Consider the following 9,135-nt stretch of genomic DNA (forward strand, 5'->3'; position numbering starts at 1 on the left):
GCAAGAGAGGGCTACAACAAGCATGGTGGGGAGACTCTCCCAATGAAAAAACAGCATATGTACAATGGGGCTAAATCAAGAGATGGGAGGAGGGAAAAGCCACACAGGTGGACAGTAGTGCCATCTGAGCACCCCCTGGACCATGGAGTAGAACGGCCCAGGGTGCCAGAGTCGAAGGAAAGCCTCGCGGCGCTCCCGCATGCCGTCAGAGCTGCCCTGTAGTCCCTCAAGCTGTCCTCTGAGAGTATGGATCAGCTCTAGCCAAAAGTCACGAACAGTCTCTGCTGGTGGTACAAGGCGAGCCTCAAAGATGCGGAAACAACGGGCCCGCGAGATGAACCAGAGAGCTAAGCCGCTGATGAGCTCCCAACACTCCGCTCTCTCACTGCTCCACTCATGTGGAGTAAGGTCTGTAGCAGGCTGGAGTGTAGGTCGACCCCCCTGTATCACTATCATCCTGTTGGTGGAAGATAGCTCAAACTGAAGTGTCGGGCCCGTGAGGGTGGACCAAGCCGCTACCCCCCAAGTGTACTGTCGAGCCGTGGAGAGGGCAGGCATCAGCCGAAGAACTCGTAGCCACACCTGCTGGGCCGAGGGACAATCCCAAAGACAGCGACACTGACTCTCCACCAACTGGTCACAGGCTGTACATGCGGTCGAGAGACCACTATGTACAAGCCAGCTCCCTACTGCTGTGGCTCTGTGTGCAACCAACCACTGGAACAAGGTGACGCGCCTCGGCTGTCTGGAGTCCCACAGCCTCTGCCAAAAAGCTGCCAAGAACTCAACTGTGAGACCCTCCTCCTGCCAATGACGTGCTACAGCGGGGCGGGCCTCACTCTGTGCTGCAAGTATATGACGTCCAAGCCGAACAGTGTACTGAAAGAAAGGGACTCCTGGGCGGCCTGCATAAGAGAATGGGTCCCTCCATAGACACTCACCAGGATCCCACTGTACTCGTTCCAGTGGACAGCACTCCCAAGCCCATAGCCTCCAGTGTTCTGTCTCAAGAGCTGCTGGGTCAGGGTCTATGACGCAAGTCCTCCCACAGATGCCCACAACTCGGATCCTCTGGAAACAACACTCTGCTACCTGCGGGGCCTCTACTGCAACTCTCTGTAGTCGTCCCCCACCCTGAAGCTCGAAGAACAGGGCTGGGACAGTCTCTGAGCAAATGAGAACCTCTAGTCGTGTGAAGGCTCCCATCCACCGGGGTGCCACTGGCTCGAGAGGCGTGAGCCAGTCAGCTGGAACTGACTCTGAGATGTCCTGACACATGCTCTAAACCCCTCTCATGCCCTGTAGCTGGACAACCTGCACCTCCTCTGACAAACCTGTGAACTCTAGCCAGTCACCTAGAGAGCGCGTTGGACCTGATGCCATGGGACCCCAAGAAACATGAGGCCTACTCCCAACCAAGTGGCCTCGCTGAGTGCTAACCATGGGGTTCCAGACGAGGGGCTGTCGTAGGTGCTCCTCCGTGCACGTCGGCTGTCTCTGCTCTAGGCCGCACTGTAATAGCTCCCAAGAATGAAGCGGACTCATAGCGAATCGATCCTCCAGTCTCCTGCTCAAACCAACTCGACGCAACTCTGTAAAGATCCATCTGGTCGAAGGTTGCCAAGGGCCTCCTGACTGAGGCACCCTGGCACGAAGCCTCTGCAACAAGAACTCCTTCCAGGGCTCCTCGCCTGGAAGAAGTCCTCTGACGACGAACTTCCCAAGAAGGGCTCTGCTCTGCTGTGCTGGATCAATGATCCCAAGCCCTCCCTGAGAACAAGGAAGTGTGATGACCGACCAAGCCACCTTGGCTCGGGCAATCTGAGTGTCGCGACCTGACCAAAGGAAGTTCCTGATCAGCCTCTGTACCTAGCTGATGCAAGAACTCGAGAAGATCCAGCAAGAAGTGATGTACCACATAGTCGCCAACAACACCTGGTTGGCAACTACTACTCTACCAGCCAGCGAAAGTCGGGCTGAGCTCCAATGTAACAGCTTTCTTCTGATGGACAGGAGAAGAGGAGCAATCTACTGCTCGGGGGACAAATCCAAACCAACCTGACAACCCAAGTACCGAACTGCAGTCCCTGGAGGAATCCACCTGAAACCCTCTCCTGGCATCCAATCTGGCACAGGAGCACTACCAACCGAGAAAGCCACTGTCTTTCTCCAGTTGATCAGTGCACCCGATGCACAGCAGAAGGTCTCCAAAGCCTGCCCACATCTGTGTAAATTGGCCTCCTGGCCCTCTAAGTACAAGGCTGAGTCGTCGGCAAACTCAGCGTCCAGAAGCTCATCTCCCCGTAGAGGGAGTGCTAAGCCCCTCAAACCAACCTGCTGTGACACCAAAAATCTGCTCATCGCCTCCGCATAGAACAGAAAGAGAAAGGGGGCAAGAGGACAACCCTGTCTGACCGATCGTGTGAGCATGAAGCGCTCACCTCTACCTCCTGCCAAAAGCACCTGACTGTGAGCCTGTCTGTACAAAGCTGACACCCCTCTGATCCAAGCCACTGAGAAGCCCATCCTGCGTAGCGTGCCCTCTAGAAAGTCCCAGTCGACTCTGTCGTATGCCTTCTCAAAATCGAGAAGAAGAATCACAAAGTCCTCCCCACGGAGCTGTGCAAGGGCAGAAGCCTCCCAAAAAGTGAAGATGTTGTCAAGGATACTGCGTTCCTTGACAAAACCTGTCTGAGTCCCATGTATAAGGCTCTCCAACAGTGGCTGAATCCTCAAACTCAGAGCCTTGGCAAGAATTTTGTAGGCTGAGTTGAGAATGGTGATGGGGCGCCACTGTCGAATCTCATCCAAGGAGCCACCCTCCTTTGGAATGAGGTAAATCAGGCCCTCACTCATGCTATCCGGCATCACTCCTGTGTGCAGAATGTACTGAAAGGCACTACAAAGATCTGGGCCAAGCAGGTCCCAGTACTCCAAGAAGAAGCTGGGAGTCAGCCCATCCTCACCTGGACAGCTACCACGAGGGAGGGCCCTAAGAGCCGTGTGCAACTCCTCAAGCTGAAGAGGTAACTCAAGCGTCTGCCGCATCTCCTGAGTCACAAGACAGGGCATCTGTGCCCAAACCTGCTCCCTGCATACATCCTGTCTCTCTGACTCGGGCTCAGCCGACAGTAGCTCACGGTAAAAGTCAGTAGCGACTGCACGCATATCCTCAGGCTCACAAACAACTGACCCATCGGGTCTCCTCAACTGATTGACCTTGGCATGCGAGTGCCGAGGTCCCACTGTCTCAAAAAAACCACCTATCACCCTGTCACCCACCTGAGTCCACTGAGATGCCTGTCGATGAAAGGCAAACTCATGGCGCCTCTCCTCTGTGCAAGCAAGCTCCTGTCGAGCCTGCTGTAACTGCTTCTCCAACCATGGACTGTCTGGATGCTGCTCCTGCATCCTCTGTAGTGAAGCAATGCCTCGTCTGAGACGCTGTTCCTCCTCTCTCGCTGCAGCCCGTCGAGCTAGAGACTCCTGGAGAAAGAAGTGGCTAAGCTGAGCTAGGCCTGAGGCCACTCTGTCTGCAGGTGGAGCCTGGCTGTCCATGCCCTCTGTCCATAGAGCCTCGACCCTCTCTCTGAGTGCTGAGTCCAACAAGACCCGCTCTGGGATGCGAAGCATCGTGCTCCCACTCCTCTGCCTATCTGCCACTGTGAGAATCACTGGTGCATGGTCCGAGAAGGATGTCCCTGCCAGGATGCCCACTGATCCCCCCAAGTCACTGAAGTGGTCACTACTGTAGAAGTGATCTATGCGCGATAGATTCACTCCTCCCACTCTGCGGTCCGATCTAGAGAAGGCAAGACTCTCTGGAGGCCTCACAAAGCCAGAATGCTGCCATGTATCCGAGACCCTCAGCGTCATACAAAACCTCTCCCAAGCTGCTAACTTGACTCCATGCACAGTAGCATGGCTGCCTTCGATCCTGTATGAAGGGTCCTCCAACATTTTGAAGTCCCCTCCTATACACCACTGGTCAACCTGTGGCAAAGACTCAACAATCTGTGACCAAAACTCTACACGAGCACTCGCCACATTGGGCGCATAGATGTTCAGGAAACCCACAAGGCTACCCTGAACCTGCATAGTAATCCACTGAGCCCTGCCTGGTACAATAATCCCTCTGCCCACAATGGCCTGCTATAGGGAGTCCGCAATAGTCATACATACCCCACCCTGGATGCCTCCAGGTCCAAAAGTAGCTGACCAAAAGGTATCATAGCGTCCACACAAAATCTCACCACATCGCCGAATGCGTCTCTCTGACAAATGGTGCTCCTGAAGCATAAGGAGATCAATCTCTCCTCCCACAAGGCAACGCTGAAGCTCCTGACGCAATCGGCCCCGCTGTCGCTGAAACTGGGGCCCACCTAGTCCCTGCACGTTCCACGAGACGATCCTCATGGGGAGCGAGAGAGAACAGATGCTGCCGCAGCAGCAAGACGAGCTATCTTCGAAGCAGGCTTGGATGGGGAGTAATCCGCATCCGAGCGTCCTCTAGATAGGCGAGACTACAGTGAGTGCCTGGTCCAAGCCCAAGCAGAGCGAGCCGTGCGTAAAGCAACCTCCTCTGTCCAGGAGTCCTCATGAATGAATACATAGCAAGGCAAACACTGCGTATCAGCAAAAAAGTACACCACAATGTGTCTACATCCTGCTGAGTCTGGGGGTGTCACCGCAAACTTGGCCAGTGGCCACAACGTCTGCAGCAAATCTGTAATGCCAAGTTCTCCCATGTGGTGAGAGAACTCGAGAACCTGTGTATGCAACCATCCCACCACTGAGTCGAGGGACCACTCTGTCTCAGTCCTGCCACAGAGGGGGAAGGAGAAACCAACTGCTGAGTCCAAGGCCTCTGTCCCCCTAGCGGCGAGGAACAAAGCGTGGACTTTGAAGCAGGTTGCCTCGTGGTCTGCTGCGGAGTCACCAAGAAAACGAGTAAACCCGTAATCGAAGAAATCCCAGCGGCGTCAGAGGTCAATGCTCGTCAAACCACGCGGGATAGCTGTAAGAGAAGATGTCTGAATCTGCAGAGGAGGCCGCATGAAGGGCTGACCCTCTCTCGCTAGGCGACTCGTGGCAAAGGCGCTGCCAAGAGATCTCCTAGCTGCCGGCGAGGGTCCAGTCTCCTGAGCCGACTGAGGTACTGAAGCAGGAGGAGGGTGAGAAGGGGCTGGGGGGGGCGGGGGAGAGGAGAAGCGGGGTGGGGCGGCAGAGACATGGGGGGGGCGAGGTGGGGGGTGAGCGGTAGCAGAGGGCGGGGGAGGGCATGAGGAGGAGGAGGGGAGATCAGAAGGTGGAGCGGCTGGCGAGGGTGAAGCGGAGGTGGAGGCTGGCGAAGGAGGCTCCTCCTGCTCAAGAGGCCCAAAGCGGTTCCCCGTGGGAACCCACTGCTGCTAAGTAGGCACCTGGGGGCCACTCTGAGTGCCAGGATGACGCTGTGGCCCCTGGCATTGAGGGCCACGGGCCTGCTGCCACCCCTCCTCCGCTGGAGCCCCAGGCTCGGAGGGTGGCGCTGAATCTGTGCTCTGTGTCGCTGGCTGTGGCTGCGGCCCAGCCTTGGCAGGTTGGGGCTGAGGCTGGGGTGCGGGTCGTGGTCTCCTCCGTGGACAGGCCTTCGCTAGGTGGCCCATCTGTCTGCAAATGAAGCACTGGTTCGGGAGACCCGAGTACTCCACACTCTGTCGAAACCAACCCCCACTCACCCGAGGCAAAAGGATGACCTTCGGGAGCGTGTGGGTATCTCTGACCAAAACTCGAACTGAAGGGATGCCAGCCGCCTTGGCAGCTACTGATGCTACCGTACGAGGTGTCTCCAGGACTGTCCCGATGGCGGAGCCAATCCTGGAGAGAAGTGGAAGGTACTCCCTCCGTAAACCCGAAAAGCAGACTGAGATGGGGATGTCTGCCTCCTCTACTAGCACATCCGAAGTCGGGTCAAAACCATGTCGCCACTGTCGAAAATGGGCGCGTGATGCTGGGATGGCTAGTGGACTCATAGCAATGACCTTGGAAGCCATCTCGGAAGTCTCGAACTCAATCTGGTAGTACCCCCGTCCGAGAATCTGGACATCCAAGATCTTGCCCACCTCTGAGAGAAGGCGGGCCTGGAGAAGGTCTCGTAGCCCTCCTCTGCTAGGTCGAGTGCCGAGAACCTTGCGGATGACCGAAGTCGCCTGCAATCTCTCTACCTCTGCGGCAAGGCTCGCTTGCTCTGTAGGCGAGAGAGCAAGTCGAATGGTGGGCTCAGCGGGGTCGGGCGAGGGGGCTTCATCAGAGTCCCTCTGTGGCGAAGCTGGAGCCTCCATTTGTGTCTGCTGCTGTAGGGGAGGGGCGGAGAAACGTAGTCGAAAAACGAAGCTTTTGCAGGACCGAACCCGTCACTGGTACTGGCGAGGCCCGACAATCAAGATGGCCGTCGTGAGGTAGGATTGGGAGGTGGGGCTGGGGGGCTGAGGCAGAAAACGGGGCGGCAGGCGGGAGTGGGGGAAAGCTGGCGAGCAGGTGGGCAGGGCGGGCATAGGGCTACGGGCAGGCTGGGCAGCGCGCTGGCGTACGCGCAGCAGGTGCGGGCGGCGAGGGTAGGGGGGAATGGGCAGCAGAGGCGCGCGAGGGCAGGGGGGGGAGGGGCAGGGGGAGGTTGCGATGGCGAGTGGGTAGCGCAACAGCAGCAGCGAGCTCGGCAGTTCCTCCTAACTTCTGAAGTTCCATATCATCGAAATTGATTTTCACTGATCGAAGTTGACTTATGTTTGTGTTAAAGTCATTTAGGTGTTCTGCAACTGAACCATTCTCTGCCATCTTTAGATTGAACAAGCGCTTCATAAGAAATACCTTATTGGATGCTGATGGTTTCTCGTAGAAGTCGTCAAGTGACTTCATCAAGTCCTCCGTGGTCTTCATCTCCGAAACATTGAAGGCCACCGTTGACGCCAAGCTTAACCGGATTGTTCCCAGTGCCTTTCGATCAAGGACAATCCATGCTTCATCTGCCATTGTTGCAGGCTTCTTCGCAAGACCGCCTAGTGGAAAATAGAGGTCCTTCTGGTAGAGATAGTCTTCAATCTGCATCTTCCAATGTTGGTAGTTTTTGCCGTTGAACTTCTCAATCTTGAGCTTCCCTTCCTCCGCCATAACTCCCACTCAATTCAAGGAATCCTCTCCTTGAGATAATTTAGCTATGAGCAAACCTTTCTCTGATACCAGTTGTTAGGAAATAAGACGTAGCTAAATAGATAATTGAGTAGATTACTTAATGGAAAGAGACAGATTTATATACACGAGATTATAGAGTAGAGAGAGAGAGAGAGAGAGAGAGAGAGAGAGAGAGAGAGAGAGAGAGAGAGAGAGAGAGAGAGAGAGAGTACACTCTATATACGTGGTTCACCCAATGTGGGCTACGTCCACGGGAAAGCAGCCACTTAATGGCTTTAGTACTTCAAAACAAGAAGTAGTTTACAAAGGGATTATACCCTTAATGGAGCTCCCGCCTTGCTTCACTCTCACCACCTCACACTCACCTTGTTGCATCAACTTCACACTATGAAATGTGTGTAGAAATGGTCTCCTTTTATAAGCCAAAAGGGCTGCCCTTTCTTATGAGAGACAGCCATGTGTAGCCGCCCTTGTGCGAATAAGTCCAAATCGGACCCTCTAATCCGCCCATGTGTGGCCGCCCTTGAGAAGACAAGTCCACTTTTGAATTCGGCCACCGGCCACCGGCCATTGACTTCCGACCACCGGCCACCGGCCAACCGGCCGGTTGTTTTCCGACCACTTTCCGGCCGCCGTCCGGCCATAATATTCCGGCGAAAAAGAATATTCCGGCGAAAAAAAAGGTCTCGGGGGCCTCTGCCCCCGAGGCCTTTAAAGTTACCGCTGATTCTTGTCCGTGAAAATTTTTGTTTCCGATGAGTGATTTTCCTTCACGCACAATGGCTTCTCCTCATAATGGGGGCCTTACAAATGTGCGCTTTTACCACAGAAAATTAAAAGGGTAAATCAGGCTCCATACTTAACACTCTGCACTAAAAGCCCATTCTGCATCAACATCAGCATGATAGTCTTCTTTCACAGAAGACTCAACAATGGCTACATTTGTAATGGAACCAGCATTTGCAGTTGAACCACCCTCTTTCTTCTTTGCCTCCTTGGCCTTCAACTTAGGACACTGCTTGATCAAGTGATCATTAACTTTACAATAATGGCAACACATTTTCTTTTTTCCCTTATTTCCAGAGTTTCCAGATGAATTGCTGCCAGCAGAAGCATCAGGAACAAAATTTTTTCCACTCGTAGCAGAACCATAAAAAATGGCTGCATTGTTGTTACCACCCTTTCTTTGAGAAGCAATAAAAGCCTGTTCAACTGCACGCTGCCTAGTCTTGTTTTTTCTAGAAAGTGACTCTTGCAATAGCAATGTGCATAATGCATCAATGTTGACAACTTCAGGATTTCCTTGGGTCATAAGTCTCCAAGTATTAGCAAAAGTCTGGTAAGAATTTGGTAAAGCATCAAGAACAGTCTGCACAAGGGAACTATCTGAAATGACTTTACCTACAGAAATAAGTTGCTCATTGATATCCTTGAAACCAACAAGGAAAGTGTCCATATCATCTTCCTCATGCATAATCTTCAATTCCAGCTCTTTACGCAGCAAAGCAATTTGAGCCTCATTGCAGCTTGCATAAAGACCTGCTAGAATATCCCAAGCTTGTTTTGCAGATTTTGTTGAACAAATGTGAGGAGTAATAATGCACTTCACAGAAAACACAATCAATGCATGAGCCTGCGCATATTTTACATCCCGACGAGCTTGTCCTGCCATAGGCAAAACAACTCTAATAGCATCAATTCTTGCGGAAAGACCTGAAACATCCTCAACATCGCCTACATCCTCAGAACCAGGACGTACATCAATGCCCTGCACAATATTCTAGACACCCTTTGACAAAACAACATGTTGCATCATGTAAGCCCACATAGGGTAATTGTCCCCATCCAACCTGCCTTCAACAGCAAACAAACATCTTGAACACCTTTGTGTTGTTGTCAGCCATGGAAAATGTCTACACCTGATGTGAAAACTACCCAAAGTGAGGAGAAACTGAGTGAGATTAGCAC

The sequence above is a fragment of the Adiantum capillus-veneris genome, chromosome 14 (genome assembly GCF_014529385.1).
Source record: "Adiantum capillus-veneris isolate H3 chromosome 14, ASM1452938v2, whole genome shotgun sequence".
In the NCBI taxonomy this organism is placed as follows: Eukaryota; Viridiplantae; Streptophyta; class Polypodiopsida; order Polypodiales; family Pteridaceae; genus Adiantum; species Adiantum capillus-veneris.